Raw genomic sequence first — 24,792 nt, 5'->3', positions numbered from 1 at the left:
AGCAGCAAACTCCTTAATAGCTAAAGGATTCACAGCTAGTTGAATGTTTGCTCTCAATCCATTTTTGAATTTCCTACACCTCCATTCTTCATTTGACGGTTGGGTGTAGAAACGAACCAAGTGTTTGAACCTATCTGCATATTCAGTTACAGATTTGTTGCCTTGCACCAGCTGCAAGAACTCCACCTCTTTCAAATGTCTCACACTATCTGGAAAGTACTCAGCATAAAATTTACTCTTAAAAATTTCCCAAGTCACAATCTCACCACTTTCCTCTAATACTAGCTTTGTGTTGTTCCACCAGTGTACTGCTTCCCCAGATAGTTGATACTCAGAGTATGCCAACCTAGTTTCGGGTGGACACCTCTTTGCTTCAAAAATCTTTTCCATGTTCCTTATCCAGAGATCAGCCTCATCTGGACTTGTTTTCCCATTAAAAATAGCTGGACGATGTTGCAGAAAATTTTCTAAGGTCCATTCCTGAACTCTCTGAGATTGAGTTTCCCCATGGTTGCCATTCTCGGCTAGTTGTCTTAAGGTTTCCACATGTTGTCTTTGGCTTGTTTCAGAATTTAGTCTCGCCGCTTCAAACTGTTGTAGGGCCGTTGCGTGCTGTTGCATTAAAGCAGCTCCCTGTTGTTGAAGAGCGGATGCGATAGATTCTAAAGCCCTTGCAAGGCTGGGTACCTCAGGGGTTTCACGGTTGGGTTGTCTACGAGCCATTTCTCTCTGTTCACACAGAGAATTATTGTTATTATGATTTATAATATGAGTTGGTAGAACTAATCCACAACTCTTAGGTCGTCATAAGGACGAACCGCTCTGATACCATTAATGTAACATCCCAATATCTCACACTGGATAATTCATAATTTATATATTGTAACATTACATTTACGGTAACATTCCGTAATCTCACACTTAAAGATTTACAGCTGATATATATCTATACATATTTTAAACTCAGATTTCAACTATAAACTTCTAAATATAACTCGAATTCTTCTAACTTATTCTTCAATCTCTTTCTTCATTGGTACTGGATCATACGACATTCCTTCATCTACTCCCGTATAACGAATTATACGATCATCGTACATACCCAAACACAAACAACACAAACAAGTAGGGTGAGCTAACATGCAACACTCATTTATAAAACATGCATAATTGATTTGATATTAACATCATATAATAATTATGTCATACACCCTCAAACCATCATACCATAATTCATATCAGACACTCGTTCCACAATACCCAAAAGACACTCATCCCACAATACCCAAAAAGACACTCATCCCACAATACCCAAAAAGACACTCATCCGGATGATACGTTGATGAGCGGTCACGGGAGGTTATGCACTTGTGATGACTTCTACTTCTTCTTACAAATACACTTCCAAAATACTTCATACCATTCACAAGGTTAGTCCCCTCACTATGTCCAAAACCGGCACATAGACCAGGACCTCCTGCTCCTCTCACCACATAATTCATCCTTCTCTACTTGAGACTGGATGATTATTAGAGTATCAGGATAACCTCCAACTACAGGACCCTCAACATCAACATATACACAATTACCACATCAATACAGAATCTCTCCACGAGACTCATACAATGCTCACATTCCTCAACTCACATTATACTATTACGAAATCTCCCCATAATACTCATATCATGTTCGGATGCATAAATTCAAATCCAATATAATAAATTACAATCATCACAATTAAAATTCACAATTTCGTATCTACCACAATAACATAAATTCATTCCAACGAGATATATTGCATAATAATTTAATAGTACATAATCTGTTCAACAAGAATTAAGTTAAAAGTTTGTCGAGTAGACTTCCAGGAAAGAGAGGTGCGTCACAATGGACAACTTAAGTACCAAGTCTTTCCTTAGCCAAAGTGTTCCTCAACTAGTTTTAACAAATTTCTTATTTACAGATTCAAAATAACAGCATATAATATTGACACAGAAATTCAAGATAAATAAATAGTAAGCATTAACAGTATTCACACATAATTTCAAGACATGAATAGTAATAAAACAGTACTATATCATAACATAAAAGCTTAGAAAGGTTAGCTCCCCTACCTCTATTCCAGACTTCTCTTGCTCTGAATTTGCTTCCCCGAAAACTCTTCAGAACCTCTACTCTAAAATTTCTTCCTACTCCAAAAACTTCCTAATTTCTTCTCTTCTCCTAATTTCTCTCTACTTCTTGGTGCAAAAACTCCATTCCTCTGATCTCTATTTATAGGTAAAAATTTTTACTATTCATTAATTTTTTAATATTATTTATTATTTTAATATTATTTTAAAAATAATATTTTAATGAACAACTTGATCAATCTGATCATATCTCCTTCCATGCTACGTAGGAATTCTTATCCTTCCAATTTTTTTTTTTTTTTTACTATTCACTTTTTACTATTCACTATTCACTATTCACTTTTCTTAAAAATTCTGAATAAGTTCAAAATTTGAACCTCTAAAATTACAATAATTTTATATCCAAAAATTTAATTTTTTTCTATCCATAAAATTATTATTACAAATAAAATGGTAAAATTTACTATTATAAATATTTTTCACGAGTCTTACCCTTTATTCGTAAAAAGAATACTAGATTAGATAATCGATGGAACAGTCGATGGAACATGACAAATGGCTTTGATTTTATGGTCACTAAAATAATAATTTCAAACGTATTATCTATTAACTAAAATGATTGATATGGTCATTTTCAACTTTGGCTGCTAGAAAAATGTATATCATTCCGTCCACTATCAGCTAAATTTATTATTTTTTTTACACATCCACGACCCTATTAATGTGGGATTATTGCCTAAGCACATAATTAGCAACATTACATATAAAACAAAGTCAAAACCATAATGATATTTGGGTCTTTCCTAATCATCCGGTGGTAAAGGTCATAACATAAATAGGTTAAAATCTTAAGATAAAATGTTAGGTTCACTACAAAATTAAAAAAAATCTAAATAATAATAAATTTTAATAATAAAAAATAATTAATCGTTATAATAATCAATTTAAATACTAATTTGTAAACTAAAAGTTATTGATAATTAAAATAATTTTTAAATTTATCACTATAGTCCATTGATCTCTAAATTAATTTCTAACATAGCTATCAAAGTTTTTGACTATCAAAATAATTTATTTCTGATTTGTTTTTAACTAATTAATTTAGAGACTAATTTCTTTTATAATTGATAAATTTCTTCGATAATTTAATTGATAAACTGATATTTAAATTAATAAACTAATTATTTTTTGTCACTGAAATTAATCATTATTTAAAGATTTTTTTAATGGTCATTGTGAATTAAATAATAATATCCGATCTTTTTTTTACACTAACTTGATTGTTAGAATATTTTTATATATGTATTTTAAAATAATTACACAAAAGATAAAAAAAATTGAATATCTGAGCATCATTTCAATTGTTTCATAATTCACTCGATCTTGTATTTATTATTTAAGAAGTAATTTTTTTATTATATCTTGGTGAAGATTATCATAAAAGATTATAAATTTTTTAACGATATCAGAATCACGGTATATCTTTAATACTTTAATATCACGAATGCGTGAATGTACAGTGGAACTCAAATCATATTTTAGCTCAAAGTCTATTTAATTTTAAATGTGAATATTTTAGTGTATTGATAATTATGAACGTGTTTAAATTTACAGAATGAAAGATTCTCAAAATACTTAACGGATCACTATAAAATAATTTCCTATACATTTCTTACAACAACTTCGAAACAATTCTTAAAACGTTATCAGGTTTATTCCAAGTTTGTTTAAGTTATCAGAGGATTACGATGTAACAAAAGTCAAATTTATATTAATAGGTCCAAATCAAACATGATCTTAAAGAAGCACATTTAACTTTAAGTGACTTTTCTATATTCATAAGGAGTTATCATATTTTTGTTTGACCGTTATAAAGTAGAAAGAAGTTGTTATTTTATATTTAAATTCCGTCTTTTAAATATAATTTAATTGTTAGTGGATACTAGAAAGATTTAATGACCATAAGATTTTATTTCATGTATGCTACTAAGATTTTATAGCCGTAAGCATCTTTATCCAATAAAAAATATTTTCCTTTTATGTGTATTTGTCCAATAATTATTAAAAAATAATGATAGAATGACACTAATTTGAAACATTTAATAAAATAGTAAATTTTTGTAATTTTTAATAAAAAGAGAATGAAAAGTAAAAAATGATAATATTAAATAAATGTAAAAATTTATGTATGTGAAGTATTAACTTTAATTTTTAAATTTGCTATTGACGAGTGCATATATGTGATGCGTATAACTAATACACGGTTGTAAAATAAGGATTTTATACCTTCATTTTAGGTTGATTATAGTGCAAAAAAAATTGTAATTATATAATAATTTTCTAAATCAATATTTCAATATTCAATGTAAAATGCTACTCTTTTTTTATTGGGTAAGTGTATTAATTAGTCTTTTCTTAAGTTATTAATATATATATATATATATATATATATATATATATATATATATTTCTAAAATTCTTATAACATTAAATGATTTAATGAAAACAATATAGTTTTTTAATGATTTTTTATTTTAACTCAAGAAAAATATAAATTACCACTTTCCTTTCATAAAAATGTTTCGCGAGAAACTATATCTGTAACATCCCAAAAATATAGCATAAAACTATATCAAAGAGTCATCACATATATAATACTATAAAATAGTTATAAATTGGAATATAAGTGGAACTTACAGTTATCCCAAAAATAATTATAAATTTCAAACTTTATACACAATGGATAAACCAAAACTATGTACAAATACTAATCTAAAGCTAACTACACTGTAGCGTCTTCATCACCTAGGGCTTGCTCCACTGATAGCTCATCTCCCTCTACTCACACACCCACCGGATGATCATTGCAAATTAAAGAACACACCCACATACAACAACAAGCACAAAAAAAAGGGTAAGCTAAATATAAAAATATTCATACATTAATATAACAGACAACCATACTCAATTCATGCATATTAAATAACCAACTTCAAACATCCTAAACATGTTGTGACTTAGACTTGACTATTCGGACTTAGAATGATTGTCGAACTATGGCGAGTTGTGCACTTGTGGTGGCCTCTACTGCTTTGCAAAGTCATTGCCAACGAGTTTCATCCTACCACACTCACAAGGTTAGTTTTTTCCGGACCTTAAGGCATACTAGAAGCCCCCAAGACTAAGACCTCTTGCTACTCCTCTCCACATGTGTCAATCCTCTCTACGTGAGAATTAAAGACCATTGGAGTTCAGGATAACCCCCAAGATTGAGCTTCCTGTAATCATTATAAACATACTTGAATCTCACCGAGAGATTCCACTTTGAAACTTACTTTCACCACTTAGAAACCATACTTTGAATTACAACTCATAACTTCAGTACTCATATAACTCATACACATTCATAATTGAATCAAGACATAACACAAACCAAATTAGGAAACAAAGAAAGGAAAAACAAAAATAAAACTATAACTTGGACCAGTCGCTGAGCAAACCAACTCGCTAAGCGACCACATCTTCTCTCGCATAGCGACCCAACTCACTATGCGTATACATAGCCAGTACACCCACACTCCAAATCACTCGCTTAGTGACCTAACTCGCTGAACGAATTAAACTACCAATGGTTCCAGACCCCAACCTCTCGCTTAGGACCCCAACTCGTTATGCGAAAGTTCAGACAGTGGTCTAGACCCCCCCAAACACTCGCTGAGCGGACCCGTTCGCTATTCAAATAAAATTCACACTACTCTCAGACCTCAATCAGTCGCTCAGTGCACCTTCTCGCTTGTGAATCGTCAAACAGTGAGCTAGCCTCCACAACCACTTGTTGAGCGACTCCACTCGCTTAGTGAGTTTGCATAATCTGCAGCACCAAATCTGCAGAATTATGCAACCTACACCAAGTTTACCAATTCGAACTATTTTTCCCAACTTCTAACCCTCCTAGATTGTGTTATACACCAAATTCTACTAAACTAAGTGTGCCTAAACCATCCTAACATCATTCTAAAGTGTTCACTAACATCTTACACTCCAAAAACTCCAAAATCCAAAGTTATAGACCCAAAACGAATTCTATCACTTAAAGCACGTTCTCAAACCACTTAGGGACTCTAACAGGTCTCAAATGACTTACTTGGCTTACCTCTACTCACCAATTCAGTACCTAACCTCCCCTTCAAATTTTTACTACCTCACTTCCTCAAATTGACTTAAGCAAAGATAAACTACCTCATTTCATAACTAATCAACCTCATTACAAATTTTCCATCACATATTTCCAACATTTTATACAACCAAAACAGATCAATTCATAATTCAAGACAGTTCAGATTATCAATTCATAATATCATCATACTCAAAAATTTTCATTTACACAAGAGATCAAATAACTCAAGGATCATCTTTTCTATAAGCATACACAAGAGATTACACAAATTAAGGAATTTTCTAGCTTCCCTTACCTCTAGCAAACTCGCACTGATCTAGAAAATACCCTGACTGTGACTTGCGCTGCAAGGAACTTCTAGAAACACCTACAAATCACCAATTGATGATAGGAAACTAGTCTTAGAACTTAAATTGAACTAAGAATCAAGAGAAGAAGGCTCTAATCACATGCAAAGACAGAACCTTTGGATGATCACCAATTCAAGAAAACCTAGAAAAGAGGAATGAAGCTTACTTGCTCAAATCAAGAAATTGATCGGTGAAAAAGGTGGCTCTCGATGCCAGGATCGCCTAAATATTTCCTGATCGTCGAACAGATACTTCAAGAGTGAGAAAAGTTAGAGAGAAATGAGAGAAAGAGAAGAGAATAATGTTTTAGAGAGATAGAGGTATTTTAGATAATAAACTGAGTTTTAAGAAATTTTATTTATATTATAAGATTATTTTATAATAAAATACTTGGTCTCATTATTTTTATACTTTTATTTACTCTAATACTCTATTTTCTAGGTTCTTACAATATTTTAATAAAAAAATTATTATTGCAAAATATAGGCTATTGAGAATTTTATATTTTAAAAAATGATTTAATACTTTTCTTGGACCAGTATTTGTAACTATTGTTTAATTAATATTTTTTTCTCACTTTTAGTGTTACGTAATGTGTCCCATTATTTATAATTTCTCAAAGTTTCACATTAGAATATTTGGTGAGACAAAAACCTAGAACTAATTGGTTAGCTTAACGAAACTTGAGCACCAGGTTTTTTCATCTAATAACATATTGGAGGAGGATAAAAAAAACTTGATTAGATTAAAAGACTGAGGGAGAATGGTGTGAGAAACCTATAACAGTAGGCTAAGGCATTTTTTGAGGAAAGATTCAGAGAGACAATAGAGTTTAAGATAAAGCTAGAAATTATAGAGTTTAATTCTATATCATTTACAGAATAAATAGATGTTATCAGGTGCAAAAGTCTAGGTGTGGATGAGTTTAATTTCAATTAATAATTTTCCTTACACTTTTGGTTTTGGTGGTTATCAATTTGAGTGTTTTCTTTTTATAAGTATTGGGTGACTTAATTTAGTTAAGTTATTATTAAGATATATCAAATATTTTATTAGTAAATATTAAACAATCAAATATTGTGTTAGTTGTAATTTAAGTATTATTGTAGTGGTAGGGTAATTTGTGCAGATTTGCACAGTTGTCCTTCCTTTAATAGAAGAGGAATTATAGGACTCTTATATATATATATATATATGGTACACTATTATTTGAAATATATCAAGAGTCAAACACTGACATCCTCTATAATATTACAAGAATATTTTCTCTTTTATTTCATTGAATAGATTTTTTTATGACTTTTTTTCGATAAAAATCAATCAGAAAAACATGATTTTGGAACTTCACTCTTTCCAAGAGCCATATTTCTACTACTGTCGGATTTGTGATCAAGTTAGATATATTTAACTTTGTTCTTAATCTTTTTGTTGTTATGAGGGAATAATGATTGGATAATTGATTCAAGTGCCACTGATCACATTACTTGTTATTTTCATAAATCTATTAATTTTTCCCCTAATTGTTCTAAAATTGTTATTGTTAATGTCAATGGGGTCTCATCTCCTATTGAAGGTATAGGTACTATATATCTCTCATCCTCCTTATCGATTCCTAATGTTTTATTTGTTCTACATTGAACTGTAACCTTCTATCCGTCAACAAGTAAACCAAATCACATTCTTATGTTGTCTCATTTTACCCAACTCATTGTCTTTTTCAGAACATCCATTCTAAGGAGAATATTGTCAGTGGTAGAGAGCGTAAAGGACTGTATTATCTTGAAAATATCTCACAACAAACACATAAAGGAACATTGGTTTGTCTTACGAATGAACACATAAAAACAAAAAGGAAATTTGGTTATGGCATAAACGGTAGGAACATCCCTCTTTTGGTTATCTAAAAAATTATTTCCATCATTTTTCATAAATGAAATATTTCGAATTTTCTTTGTGAAACTTGTTATGGAAAAAAGTTATCGTGTTGTGTTTCCTTTAAGAAATAAAAAAATTGATTTTCTTTTTTTATTAATTCACATAGATGTTTGGGGTTGTGCCCCACAATCTACACATAATGGAAAGAAAATGGTTCATCAGTTTTGTTGATGATTGTACTAGGGTAACCTGGGTGTATTTGCTTAAATATAAAAGTGATGTGGTTCGTTCCTTCCATCATATTATTGTTACACAATTTAACACATATATTCAGGTCATTCAATCAGACAATGAAGGGAAATATTTTAAGACTGAATTAATAAATTTCATGAACTCTAAAGGCATCTTGCATCAAGCTACATGTTCTTATTCACCATAATAAAATGGAGTGGCCAGAGGAAAAATAAACATATATTAGAGGTGACAAGATCACTATTGATAAATGGTAATGTCTCATCTCATTTATAGGGTGAGGTTGTGAGCTTTGTAGTTTATTTAATTAATTGAACCCCTCCTAGTTTGCTTAAATTTCAAAGGCCTTTAGATGTGTTGTTTGATCATTGTATTATTTCTTCCATAGTTTATTTACCACCTCATGTTTTTGGATGTGTTAACATCAACGTACAAAGCTTTAAGAACAAGCTATCAAAAGTGTTTTTATTGGGTATGGACCAACTCAAAAAGGTTATCGTGCTTACCATCCACCATCAAAGAAATTTTATATCTCTATGGATGTGACATTTAATGAGCATAAATTTTTTTATGTTGATTCTGCATAATCATGATTTTAGTATGCTTGATTTCTCAGATATAAAATTGTACTATGAAGATAAATTATTGTGTGAGGATCATTCTGCAAGAAGTTTGCCAATCCTAAATATGGACACTTCTTTTTTGGATAATACAGTGTCTTCTGATCATAACCAATTGGCTCAATCTTCTCCACAAGTTCGGCTTGACTCTTTAAAGGTATTTTTTGATCATATCTTTTATAATACTAATGTAGATGAAACTAATCATGAAATTGTTTCTTTTGATCCTACCCTTGATAATACTAATTTAGATTAAATCGATCATGAAATTGATTCTTGTCTGCATGAGACCACCAACACACCAAACATTGAGTCTGCTACTGTTCAATATAATTTTTCACCCCGTTCTAACCATGGTCAACCTCTAGCTAAATATGAACTAGACCTCCTAGTTAAATATCCCATTAGTAAATATGTGTCACCTTACAAGTTATTCTAGTCATATGCATCATTTGTATCTCAATTATCTTCAATTTTTATTCCTAGTAATATACAGAAAGCTTTGGCAGATCCTAGATGGACTAAAGCAATGGTTAATGAGATGTCAGCTTTAGAAAAAAAAAAACAACACTTGGGATCTTGTATCCTGACCAAGAGAGAAGAAAACTTTGAGTTGTAAATAGGTATTTACAATTAAGCATAAAGCTGATGAAAATATTGAGAGGTATAAAGCATGAAACACTGAGTCTTATGGTGTAGATTACCAAGAGACATTCGCACCAGTAGCCAAGTTTAACACTATGAGAATACTTCTATCACTAGCAACAAACCAAAATTGGTCTCTTTTACAATTTGATGTGAAAAATGTTTACTTACATGGAGAAATTTTAGGACAAATTTATATGGATTCTCCACCAGGCATGACAGATTCAATTGGAATGAAGATTTTCAAATTAAAGAAGGCTCTATGTGGATTAAAACAATACCCAAGAGCATGGTTTGGAAGGTTTACAAAGTCTATCAAGGCTCTTGGCTATAGAGCAAGTAACTCTGATCATACCTTATTTTTTAAGAGAGGAAAAAGAAAAATTATAGCTTTGATTGTATATGTAGATAACATGATTGTTACAAGAAATGACCAAGATGAGATTTTTTGTTTACAATAATACCTTGCATCGAAATTTGAGATAAAACAACTTGGAAGCTTCAAACATTTTTTGGATATTAAAGTAGCTAGATCAAAACATGGTATTTTTTATGCCAAAGAAAATTTACTATTAACTTACTATCAAAAACTAGGCTGCTTTGGAGTAAACTAGTTGATACACCAATTGAACAACATCATAAACTCTTTCAATGCTCAAATTTAGCAGGCATAGACAGAGGAAAATACCAAAGGTTGGTAAGAAAATTAATTTATTTGTCTCAAACACGTCTAGATATTACCTATGTAGTGAATGTTGTTAGTCACTTTATTCATGACCCACGAAAGCTTCATATAGATGTTGTTGAGAGGATTTTGAGATATTTGAAGTCCACTCCTAGAAACACTAATGCAAAAGTAGTGTTTAACGTCACGTGTTTAAAGCCACGCGTTTAACGTCACGTATTTAACGTCTAACAAACGAAAAACTAACTTAAAAAATAATTGATGGTAGTTTTGAAAATAAAATGTCATTTAGACTTCGGCTACGGAGGGCCCAACGTCTTATAACAATTAGACGTTGGTCTCCCTCAAGTCGAACATCAAATGGTCTGCGAAAAGTCATTGTTCTATAAATTTTGAACGTCAGCTACAGGGCCGCTTACGTCTTATTCATATTAAATGTCAGATCCCACCACCACAAACGTAAAAAAGGTGCAAAAATACTCCATTTTGGGCACCAATATTAATTTTATTACGGATAAGACGTCAGTTGGGAAGGAAAGCCAACGTCAAATGCCATGTTTTTTCACCAACTCTAGAACATGAGCATCAATTACTCGTTTTCTCTCTCGCTACTTCGTATTTTTTCTCTTTTTTTCTCGTTTGCCATCATTGTTCAGGTACGTTTTCTTCCACTTTGCACTGTTTAAAATCATTTTGCACCGATTACATTACATTTTTACCCATTATATTTCATTTGCACCTGATTAAAATTCGTTTTCATTGACTTTCGGTGTAGTTGATTGTGCGCGAGTTCTTGGACCTTGATGATGGTACTTTCCCTCTCCATTGCTTGTACCCATTTTCCATTGCTTGTGTCCATTCTCTGTTAGTGATTTCCATTTTCAACCCTTCAAGAAGGTTATTGTGATTTGTTGGGATGATTTTTTGTATTTCAGGTGTGGTATTATTGTAAAAAGTAAATTTATTTAAAAAAAAACAAATTGGGCGTCGATTAGTGTACCGACGTCAATTGGCATCCCATGTGGAATCTAACGTTCATTTGACATCTCTCAATAAGATGTCGGGGCGAGGTTGAACGTTGAATGTTTAAAATAACAAACGTCAAAGACCTTTTTTGCACTAGTGAAATAAGGAATTTTGTTTTTAAATCATGGAACTTAAAGGTAGAAGGGTACACTGATGCAGATTGGGCAGGCTCAAAAGATAATAGAAGATCTACCTGGCTACTTTAGTTTTGCATAAGGGAATCTTGTATCTTGGAAGAGTAAAAAACAGCCTGTAGTAGCAATATCTAGTGTTGAAGCAGAATTCAGAGGCATGGTACTAGGTATATGTGAACTTTTGTGGATTAAAAATGTGCAATTAGATTTGAGCTTTAAACCAAATGAAACTATGAGTTTGTATTGTGACAATACGTCGACTATAACAATTACTCACAATCTTGTGTAACATGATAGAAAAAAGCATGTGGAGATTGATAAACATTTCATCAAAGAGACGCTTGAAGTTGGAATATTTTTTTTTCCTTTGTAAGATCAAAATTACAATTGGCTAATGTTTTCACCAAAGGAGTATCAAGCATAGTGTTTAATGAATTTCTATTCAAGTTGAGAATGTACGATATCTATTCACCAACTTGAGTAGGAGTGTTAAAATATGTCAAATATTCTATTAGCAAATATTAGACAATCCATAATTGTATAATTTAGAAACTATTACATGTGGGTACAATTTTTTCTATTGATATTAAAAAGTAATAAAATTATTATTGTTATTATTATAATTATAAAATTAAATATAAATAAATTTTATTTATTTTGTAAGTAATTTGTTTAACAAAAAATGGTTACCATTTCAACAGTAAAATTGATAAAATTACTATTTTAATCTAAAAAACTTTTATTTGGAGAGATTGGAAAACAAGAAGTATCACTCCTAAGGATACGTGTCAGCCATGGCATCTCGACACCTCACACTACAGTAAATCATCCTACACCACCATTGAGAAACACTTTTACTACTACAACAGAACATATATGTATAAGAGAGAACTGGTTCTCAAATAAAGAATAGGCTATTTGAAAAAAAAAAAGTGAAACTGAGAATTGATTCTCCTAATTGATTATTTGTTCAACCGCCATGGACATTAAAGTTAAAATAATAATAAATAATAATAATAATAAATAATAATAATAATAATTATAGACAAGATAAATTATATAAAATGATAATAGTAAATTGGATTTCTCCTTTTGTGTCGTCATGTATGCTAAGATCAATTATTCAATTTCTATAAATCATCTTAAATCCGTTTAAATAAACAAAGAGAGCACTCATCTATCAAAATAGTTCATCCACTTAAATAAACACGGTGTAGAGTTTTTATCCTTTTAGTTATAATTTCCATGTCAAAGTCCTTGACTTAATGAAAGTTTAGAATAGATACTGATCATGATTTTCTACTTAGCATGCACAATTTGGAGCGGCAATCATAACACGTTGCAGGACATTGTATGTGAACCGGCATTACGTGTTTTTAATTTTTCATGTAAAAGTAAATTTAAAATATTTATTTAAATTTAAAGTAATCTCAATTTTTATTTTATTTTCATTAACTATTCTTAGATTTTCAATTTAGATAAATCAAAATGATAAACTCACTTAAAATGATATTTTATACAATAATTAAAAATATTCAAAAATCATAAAACTTAGTGAAACAACTTCAAAAGAATTTTTTTTACGTTTTTTATAAAAGGATTTGTTTTATTTCCTTGCTTAAACATATAAAAGGAAAACTTACATATTTATGATTTTTTTGGATTTAAATTCAAATGAAAACAAATAATTATATAAAAACTGCATAAATATATTTTATACGTGCGAATAAAGTAACTATTTATAAGTGTGAGGTTTAATTTAAAAAGAATTAAAATATCAAAGTTGAGTTAAACGTGAAAATGAAAGTGGAAAATTACGTCAAAGGATAAATGAAAAAAAAAGATAACAAATATAAATAATTAACCTAACAATTTAAAGGGAGATATAAATTACCTGAAAAACATGTATGATTGATAAAAGAAAATCCGCAAAAAATATACAAAGATAAACACAAAACTTTCATTAATTTTTTATTTAGCATAAAAAATTCTTAATAATTTAAGACTATTTTTTCAATATCAAAGTAATACACAAATTTTATTTGTAAACCTTTATTCATTTCACTTATCCATTTCTTGATATATTATTTGTTAGAATTCCTTATTTTACTAATTTTACTTATTTCAAACTCAATAAATGTATCTTAATTATTAATAGTTGGTTATATTATTTATTAAAATAATGTGTTTTACTTCTTTCATTAGTAATAAAGATAATAAAATTGTCTCAATCCATGTTAAAAGAAGAAAGAAAAAATATGTCTCATAAAGCGACTTTCTATATCTAAGCAAGAAACTCATTCAAGCAAATACTAATTCAAAAAAGTCAGAAGAAGTTAAATTTCTTTGATGAAATTTTAATTTATGAAAGGTTCTAGGAGAGACTGTCATTAAATATGTTTCTAAAATATCAAACAAATTACTTCACTATTTGTGTTTTTCTATATTGAACAGTAAACTAGCAAACAAAGTCTTGAACAAAAAAATCGTGATTAGGATATTTAGTGTTGAAAAAAATTATTTTCACATTATTATGTTGAAATCAGAACACCATTATTGTACGACTTGATAAGGCTTTCCAGAAGTGGAAAATGAATCTCTTTTGTGAGGACAATAACAATTTTTCATTGAACATACGATATATTCTATTTTGCAAGTAACATATATCTTGCACTTCACGACTTTGATGTTGTAAAGAAAACTTTAATTCAGTTTCATTACCTAATTCAATGTAAATGGTTTAAATGCCGTTAGATATATTTAAATTAAACAATTTATTCCTTATAATGTGTCCATTTTTTTTTCAAAATAATGCTTTTTTAAATAAATATTTTTTAGATAGATTTACTAAAACATTTTTTCTCAAGTAGACTCGTTCAGTTCTTTTCTTTTTTTTTGTTGTTTTTTTAAATGGGAAAGAAAAACATAAAGTTAAAATATGGCAAAGTAATTTAAAATAATTAACTAAAAGTATTGAGTTTGAAGTTTAATTGTTTTTAGAGATGAAATAAAATAAAAGATAATTTACAATTTTTTAATATAATTTCAAATTAAATTTGTTATTATTGATTTTTGAAAAAATAAATTATAATAGAAAATATTCATGATAAATAATATTCACAACAAAGATAGTAATGCTTTAAAATTTTATTAAATCTTTTATTTCTTATTCATCTTTTTCTATTACTTATTATAATGATAATAATAATAAATTTTATTCAAAATTATATTATAAAATTAATATTACAAAACTAAAATTTATTCATCCTCAAATTATATTTTAGTTTTCTTTCATTAAAATTTAAATTCAAAATTTTCAATTAACTAATTTAAATTATTTTTCCCTATTTTAATTTTAATGTTTACTTTTTTTATTTATTTTCTTTTTTAAAAAAATCCAATTTGATCCCTGGAGAGTCAAATTCTGTAACATCCCAAAAATACAGTACAAAACTATATAATAGAATAATCACATTAATTAATAATTCAGATCAGTCTTTACTCTAAGAAAACGTACGGTTACGGCCGAACGGCCTTACAGAAAGGTTACAGCTAAAACTATACAGGATAAGCAAAACTGACCGATCGATTTACAAAAGAAACTACTGAACGGTCAAATATAATCAAAAGAAAAGGTGATCAAACGACCACACTAACATCAAACTAAACTATTGACCGAACGTCCTATGGTTCGATCTTTACTTCTACATCTACCAAATTTTCTTCTTCCAGCGCCTCTTCTAGCAGCTCGTCTCCTTCTGCTCACATCCACACGGATGATCATCGCAACGACAAGGACGGACGTACAAAACCAGACAACACAGGAAAACACAGGGTAAGCTTATGTAATTTAATTCATACGTACACATACATTTCAAACAATCCAACACACGAGATAAATTTCATCATACGAATCATACAAAGCCTATCACTAGACTGACTGTTCGAACTGTATGAAATCTGTGTAGCTACAGGCGTTCGTGGACCCGGGTGATGTAGTAACTGGGATGCCCTCAACAGCTGCCACCCGAGGTTAGCCCTATCTGTCCAAAGTACCCCTAAGGACTAGAACCTCCTGTCGTTCCCACACATGACCTACCCCCCTCTACGTGAAGATGAGTACCCACGGAACATCAGGATGAACAGCCAGCTTAGCATACCCACAATCATAGTTTACAAATTTCAATATTCAAGCATGAGTCGTTCCTCCCCGGAACGCTCGTCCAAAAACCACAACCTTTCCATATTTCATTTTCTTCATCTTTCTTTAATAATCATCTCACTTAACCATTTCACACAAGGACCCATTCGAAGATAATTTACCGAACGTTCAACCCTGACTCAGAACGAGCCTGAACAATTTGGAGCGAGACCGAGAGGCCTCCAATTCCAGAATGAATTTATACCAAGAGGTTTACTATCGGTTTGAGAAAGAAACGAAGTACAATCTAATATCACTACCAATGAATAGAACGAACGTAACTTGCAAAATGAGTCAATTAGATGAATTGACTCTTAAGAACTTTAACCGAGCATCTAAAAAGAAAACCTAACTCAGCACTAAAGCTCCAAGCCGAAGTCAATAGACACAAACACTCTAAGAAATTCAAAGAATAATACATAGAGGAATTCTCATGAATAAATCGAGCGTTTATAAGGACTTAGATTATTTAGATTTAGTATTAAGAAATACGAATGTCAGTTAAAGACTGAACACTATAGGAAGCGAACCTTAGTGGTTTGAACAAACGCTAGTATTAGAAAATTTTGTTTAAGGAGATAGAAAGAGTGCCCGGTGTAATACCAAACACTTTATTAGGACGAACACTTGGTATAAGACCAGGTGTTACTAACAGGATATCAAGACAAAACTATGCTTGGTCGAACGCTCAAGCACAGTATTTCGAAGTGTAGACGCTCGTCCTCAACTAGGATTCTTCCCAAATGAAAGAATCCACTACAATTCCCAATTCACTAGAAAACCGATCGGTCAAGGACCGTTCAATAACGTACGTACACTTTCTTAGGGAAATTTCTTACCAGAATCATTATTATTCAAATTCAATTCTTAACATATAGTTTCACACCTTTATATATTCATACAATAATCAATTTTTCATATCTCATAGCATCAAAACATAGAAATTTCATATATTTCATGCATCATAACATAACACAATCTTTTTTCATATCCAATCAAATCAACGAACGTTCATGCAACACATAATCATATAAATTAAATTAATAAGCTTCCCTTACCTCTTAAGATAGCCGAACGTTCACAGATACAGGCTAGGGTTCTCCTTCTAACAGAGGCCTTAACGTTTTACAGCACGTTATAAGAACTATAACCAACATAAAAATCATAAAGATACTCAGAATGATAGGATCAGCTCATGCAACCAGGAATCTGGGTTTGCATGTTACAGAAAACACACGAATGGAGGAAGGATGAATTTACCAGTTCAGAATCCTAAACTGATCGGTTCAAACGATCGTTCTCTACGCCGGAAGAGTAGAACTGGTGCCTGAAGGTTGATCGGAGAAGAGAAGATGTGAGAATTTGTAGAGAGAAGGGAAAACGTTTTAGAGAGAAGGAGGAGAATTTGAGAAGTTCAGAGTTTGTGAAGAAGGGTGCATGCAGAAGAGAGTGAGACGGAAGTTTCAGAAAATCATTTTCTTCCCACGTCAAAACGAGCGTCCACTCTTCTGCTGACACCTGCATCCCACTATCTGATTTCTGATCCTCGTTGCTTGACACCTGGCGTCCGTTCAGAGGGGTTTTTGGGTGCGTTTTTAATGATTCTGACAAATTCTAAATGCATTTTGTAACATCGAACATAAAAATCATTTGAGAATTGGAATCGATTCATTTGGGTAAATAATGTTATACATTGGAAGAACGTTTGAAATAAAAAAAAAAGACACTATTAAAAATAAATAAAGATATTAATCTTATAATATGATTTAGAATAAAATTTCGTACTATAATAATAGTTTGTAAAAACATAAATGAAAACTAAAACACGTTTATAAAATTTTACAGCATTGTTATCATTGTTGCTATTATTAACTATACCTATATAAAATCCATATTTGTTTTACAACTTTATCTTTAGATAATTTTTTAAAATTAAAATAATTATTTTATTAATTTAACCATTTCTTTAAATTTAACTGATTTTTTTTACTTGACCGCTTTTTCTAAATTTAATCATTTTTTTGTTATAAAACTACCTATCACTAGTACAGTCAGGGGAAACGACATCGGTTATTTTTCTCTATAGGCAGCGGTTCTCGAACCGAGGCATATTCAGGCGAGGCAAAAGGTCTAATACTTTTGTCTCGGTTGCGAACTGAGGCATAAAAAAAGAGGATTTTGCCTTGGTTTTCTCTACCTGAGGCAGTAAAGTTTTTGGTTTTTTTTAATTTTTTTTCGTAAGACTTTATGCCTCGGTTCAGTGGAACCGAGGCAGTATGTCCCACTTTACTGCCTCGGTTGTAGCCTGAACCGAGGCAGTAGACTCTTTTTTTTTTGTTCTCATACGCAACACATTATGCTTCGGGTGTGACCATAACTGAGGCCGTAAGTGGTCTTTCGACTTCGGTTATGACCTGAACCGAGGAATATAAGTACGTTTTTTTTTAAAATGAGGTCTGTTTATGCAACATTTCCAACCACAGAAACAGACCTGCATATATTTTTATAGCCAGAACAGTCCAAAATAATGCAGAAACGTATATTTTAAATGAAAATTATATTAAAACATAAATATATTGAATGGAATCATAAATCAACTTCTTAGAAGTATAAATCAATCCAATGTAATCATAAATCAAGTTTCAAGCATAAATCAATGCAATGTACAAAGTTAAACTTATAATAATGTAGAAAAGCATAAAACAACTTAGAAACATAAACTTAGAATCAAAAACTTAGAACTTACTATATCCTAATATCTACTACATACTATTATATAAATGAATTACATATTTAGCAAGTGTTTTCCTCACAAGTTGATCTCCCAGATAACATCATATGTGTTGCAAGGGAACTATTAAAAAAAATTCCTTTAGCATACATTTATATAACAAAAAATTCCACACATTGAGATTCTTACCAATCTACTACATGTCTAAGAGGACTGGGAGGAGACTTCTGTAATGAACAAAACCAGACAGCAGTGTTCTCCGATATGGAGATCACAAGTAGCTGCCAATGACACCTGAAATTGGTAATAACTTATGAATCATATACCAAAATTAATAAATGAATGTGTTGAAGTTAACAAACTTCACTTACCCATGTATATAAGGGAGAAAATATATCTCCTTCCCCATTCCAAAGCAGGTGGTGATGTATGTTTGGATATCATCAAATTTATTTCTTTTATGAGTCATAGAAGGGTCAATGAACCCATAAACATCGTTGAACCCCTTCTTGTTACTAACATCAAACATATACCTAAAATGAAGAAATAATCTGATATAAGTAAGTTGATAAAATAGAATTATATAAAAAAGTTTTCATAAACTTACATCATCCACAGCTGAATGAGTGTAATGTTAATTTCTTTTCTACCCGATGCAAGCTCTCTAACATCTTGATAATCCAAGTACAATGGGATCTGAGCTTCTCTTCCAAATGTAGTAGAATCCCAGTGTACATTCATCGGCACATCTGAAATGATTTTAGCAAGCTCGTCTAACGCACCAAGAGGGTCCTCCTCAGATAAATGAGTCTTCTTCGGTGTAGGACTTCCCTCTTGACCTATCTGCTGTTAAATGCAAAAATGGTTATGTTATAACGTCAATTAAAAATAAATATTAAAATTGAGAAGTATATAGTACGAGTGTTTACCGGGGGATTAGATACATCACCAACCAAATGTCTAGGCCAGGCGACAAAGGACTTAAATGTTTCTTCCACAGTGAAGAACTCATCTGTAGGCACAGGAAGAACGGCATCCGCTATGACAACTTCATCCACCGTGACCTTGACCTCATCTTCTGCAAGTTGTACACCATGCACTACAGTGGCTGTCTCATAAACTGTACCACGAGCCACTAGCATGGTCCCAGTATCAGAGAGAATATATAACTGACATGGACGAGTGTCATCCATGTCGTCCCCTGGGGCATCGACAGCTGAGCAACTTCCTTTACCGCTTCTACCTGTCAAATTAAATGTTAGGTTATGCAAAAAGTAAATTAGTAACCAAAAATAAATAAGTTTACCTGTAGGGGGCACAACATGTTCCGCTACAGGAGATGGCGGAGGACGATTGCCATAATCCTCATAATGCTGTTGGAACTGGCGCGCAACCATTTCAGCAACTTCATCATACAACTCTGCTCGAATCTTCTTTGTGATCTCCTGCGTCATCTCTTTTCTTATTTCCTCCTTCATCTTTTCGTATGAATATGGACGCGAGGAAGACCCAAAAAATTGTCGTATGCCTATGCCAGTCCCAGCACCACGCACCCTTCCTGGGTGCTCAGGTCGTCCAATAGCTGTGGTAAGAATATCTTGACGACCTTCTTGTGTGAATTGACCTTGGGAGCTCTGCTCAACCCAGGAGTCCTGTCACATAACAAAAGTTCAAAATCATTTGAAAGATCTATGTAATATATATAACAAAATTAATGTAAAAATATAAGAAATGACATCTTACAATTCTTTTAGATATTTCTCTGGAAGACTCGGAAGTGTAGGAGCCCGATGGTCTTATACGGGCTAACTTCCACTTGTCGTGCCGAGATGGTGGTGAAGGAGGAGGAGGAGGGTCACTACCCTCAGAAAGTGGAAATCTACAATCTGACTTCTGCTTCATTATTTTTTCTTCAAGCTTCCTATATCCACCACGAGACAGTAGGTGTGGATTTTTATTTTGAGCGCTTATTCCCTGTGCTTTTGACCTTTTTGTCTTGTGAGAAAATGAAACAATTGTCATGGTAGAGAATTATGGAAGATCTATTGAATTGAATGATTTTACTACGCTTACCTGCCACGCCTCAGATGAACGAAGCTCTACAAACTGACACCATGTTTCTTCGTCAATTGCTGAATATTTGGGACATGGATTTTCATTACTTTTTTGGTCCAAATATATATCTAGACGTCAATTTTGTCTTAAACCCTCGAAATCTTTCTGCAATTGCAGATAAACACTTATTCCTTAAGCTCTCGACGTTTGGCATATCAAATGTTATTTGCAACAAAGAAAGTAATAACCTTATATCAATACAGATTTATCAATATAATGAATATAGAATTTAGAGCAATATTGCTTAACTTACCAATAGATCTTGCAAAATAAAATTCCAATTAGCCTAAAAAACATGGTCAAAGGATGGAGTAAGTATAGAGATACGATCACGTGCTAGTACTCCAAGGTAAGACCTAAATACATCTGCATTTGGGCCAGATGCAACTCCAGTGACCACGTCAATAATGACACGTGTCTTCTCACCTGCATTTCTTCTAAGTATAAGCTGTCGTAACCTCGTTGGTCCTCTCGTTCGTCTAGAAGTGGTGGGGACTTCATCGCCTGACGAATGAGGTGACTCAGTCATATATCTGTCACAATAAATAACATGAAATATAAATAAAACACTTATAAAATAACATATATTATTTAACAAAAGCCATAAATATTTACACAAACATGAAATTCATACATAATCATATGGATTGGTCATATATATATTCCCTCATTGTGATCTTCTCGTATTGCTTGTATATCATACATTAGAGGGTCGTCATCCAAATTTATTGTCGTTTTAAATGGATGGCTGTCAACGATATGAAGATTACTTAGATTCTCTTCTTTATCTCCAATTTGCCTTTTTCCTTGGAGAGCAACATACCAATGGTCAGACACAGGATCTTTGACATAAAAAACCTAACTTGCTTGATATGCCATGATGAACGGTTCGTCTCTATAACCAACCTTTCGAAAATCAACAAGTGTCATACCAGATTCATCTATTTTGACACCACTCTTATTGTCTACCCACTTACATTTGAAGAGTGCAACGGAAAACTTAGTGTAATCAACTTCAAATATCTCTTCAATTCTACCATAATATTTCATGGATCCAAGTATAGGATTTTGATATTTGGATGTGGAAAACTGTAGCGACTCAGCTTCTAGATTGACGCCACTATTTTGTACTGTGCTTTTATCATCCAAAGTCTTTGTATAGAATGTGCAATTATTAATTTTGTAGCATGTACAACATACAACATCAAACTTCAAGCCATTTGCTAACCACAACAAAGTCTCAGAGGACCGTGATTCTTTCGAAACTTCAGACTTGAACCAGGACAAGAATGTTCTGTTATGCTCCATCAACTGCCATTTCTCTGATTGTCGTGGATAATTGTCTTTTACAACGACTTTGTGTGCTTCCAAAAATGGGATCACTTCATGTGTGTTGTTTAATATGTACAGATGTGCTTGCATCAATTCTTCACGACTTTTCGTCACCACATTCACACCACGGATGCTTTTACTTGTAGAATATCTACTCAACCATGATGTCCGAGGGACTCCTATCGGATTTGCTTTAGTCATATACTCAGAGAAAAACTCAATACTTTCTTCAGCAATATATCTTTCAACCATTGAACCTTCTGGACGATATTGATTTTTGATGTACCCTTTCAAAATCTTCATATAACGCTCAATAGGGTACATCCATCTTAAGTATACTGGTCCACACAACTTTATTTCTCTGACCAAATGAACAAGTAAATGCACCATGATGTCAAAAAAGGATGGAGGGAAAAACATTTCTAGTTGACACAAGATGATGATAATTTCGCTTTGAAGTTCATCTAACTTTGTAGGATCGATGACTTTACTACAAATTGACGAGAAAAATGAGCACAATCGAGTTATGGTCAGCCTAACTTTTTTGGGCAAAATTCCACGAATTGCCACTGGTAACAACTGTTGCATTAAGACGTGGCAATCGTGAGACTTCAGTCCAACAAGCTTTAAGTCCTGCATTGACACTAAGCTCTTGATATTTGAAGAGTATCCTTGTGGTACCTTGATACTCTTTAAACAAAGACAAAAACTTATCTTCTCTTGTTTGGACATTGTGTAACATGCAGGGGGCAAATAAGTACGTTTACCAATCTCTCTTGGTGCCAACTCTTCTCGGATCTTCATGTCAACCAAATCCAAACGCGCATTCACTCCATCTTTTGTTTTTCCCTGGATGTTTTGTAGTGCACCAATCAAGCTATCACAGACATTTTTCTCAACATGCATGACATCTATGCAATGTCTAACATCTAACTTTGACCAATATGGAAGATCAAAGAATATTGATTTCTTCTTCCAAGGGGTCGTTACAGAAGACTTCTTCGACGTTTTCCCAAATTTATGATGTACTCTATTAACTTTCTCAGCAACCTCAAGTCCAGTAAGTGGACTAGGTGCATTGTCTTTCTCTTGTTCTCCATTGAATGCTTTCTTTAACCTTCGATATGGATGATTAGATTGTAAAAATCTCCGATGATACATATACACTGTCTTCCTTCCGTGTTTTAATTGTTGAGCTGCAGTGTTTTCTTCACATATAGGACATGCTTTATGACCCTTCACACTGTACCCCGACAAATTACAGTAAGTTGGAAAGTCATTAATGGTGCAAAATAACATGGCATGCATCATGAAAGTTTCTGAAGCAAAGGCATCAAATATTTCAACCCCATCAACCCACAACAACTTCAAGTCTTCAACTAGTGGCCTCAGATAAACATCGATGTCATTTCCAGGCTGCTTTGGACCAGATATCAACATTGACAACATCACGTACTTTCTTTTCATGCACAATCCAAGAGATAAGTTGTAAATTATCAGTATAACGGGCCAACAACTGTGATTGGTACTTAAATTACCAAATGGATTCATTCCATCAGTAGCTAAGCCAAACCTAAGATTTCTACATTCTTCACCAAATTGGGGGAATTCTTGATCAATAATTTTCCATTGCTTTGAATCAGCTGGATGACGAAGCAGCCCATCAGTTGTTCTCTCATCTGCATGCCATCTTAGGTTTTTAGCGTCTTTGGGATTCGCGAACAAATGCTTAAGTCTGGCAACTAGTGGAAGGTACCAAACTACTTTCAAAGCAGAACCATTCTTTTCTGTGTGACCACCATCTTCACCGTTGTTTCTTGACTTGTATCGTGATAACCCACATTTTGGACACTTTATCAAAACTTCATTCTCATTCCTATATAATATGCAATCATTCGGACATGCATGTATCCGTTTATATTCCATACCCATCGGACAAAGAATTTTTTTTGCATCATAATTACGATTGGGTAACGTATTTCCATCTGGCAGCATTTCATTCAACAACGACAACAATTCTGTAAAACTCTTATCACTCCATCCATTGCTCGCCTTTAAATTCATGAGCCTTAACACCGTTGACAACCGTGTGAACTTGGTTGAACCCGCATACAAAGGAGTCTCCGCATCAGTGGACATCGTTTCATACACATGCGCTTGGGCAAAAGCTTTTGCGCCAATATCGCGGATCATGTCCTCTAAGTTGTCTTCTTCTGCTTCATCTTCCATATCCATTATTACATCATAAACATTTTCAATTGGAGAGACAGTTGGAAAGTCTGTTAATTTGCCGTACCATATCCATGTTGTATAACTTCGTATGAAACCATCACAGATAAGATGTTCCCTAATATCACTTGCGTTCAACTTCCTCCCATTCAAACAGTTCACACAGGGACATCTGAACTTCACTTCATCATCACCACTTGTACTCACATTACGTTGCGCAAACTCTATAAATCCTTCTACCCCTCTCTCGAACTCAGTGCTGATGCGTGGTAAATTAATCCACCCTCT

At 32.4% G+C, this 24,792-nt stretch overlaps 1 pseudogene; it reads right to left on the bottom strand.

Annotated features, from left to right (window-relative positions):
* Positions 1-21,594: 21,594 nt before the first annotated feature.
* Positions 21,595-23,826, bottom strand: LOC148204453 (uncharacterized; annotated as a pseudogene).
* Between the last annotated feature and the right edge of the window lie 966 nt (positions 23,827-24,792).

Source organism: Vigna umbellata, chromosome 1 (assembly GCF_029865625.1).
Source record: "Vigna umbellata cultivar VRB3 chromosome 1, Vumbellata_1.0, whole genome shotgun sequence".
NCBI classification, from domain to species: domain Eukaryota; kingdom Viridiplantae; phylum Streptophyta; class Magnoliopsida; order Fabales; family Fabaceae; genus Vigna; species Vigna umbellata.
The sequence above is the reverse complement of the archived record's forward strand: the minus strand, read 5'-3'. Positions and strand labels throughout refer to the sequence as shown.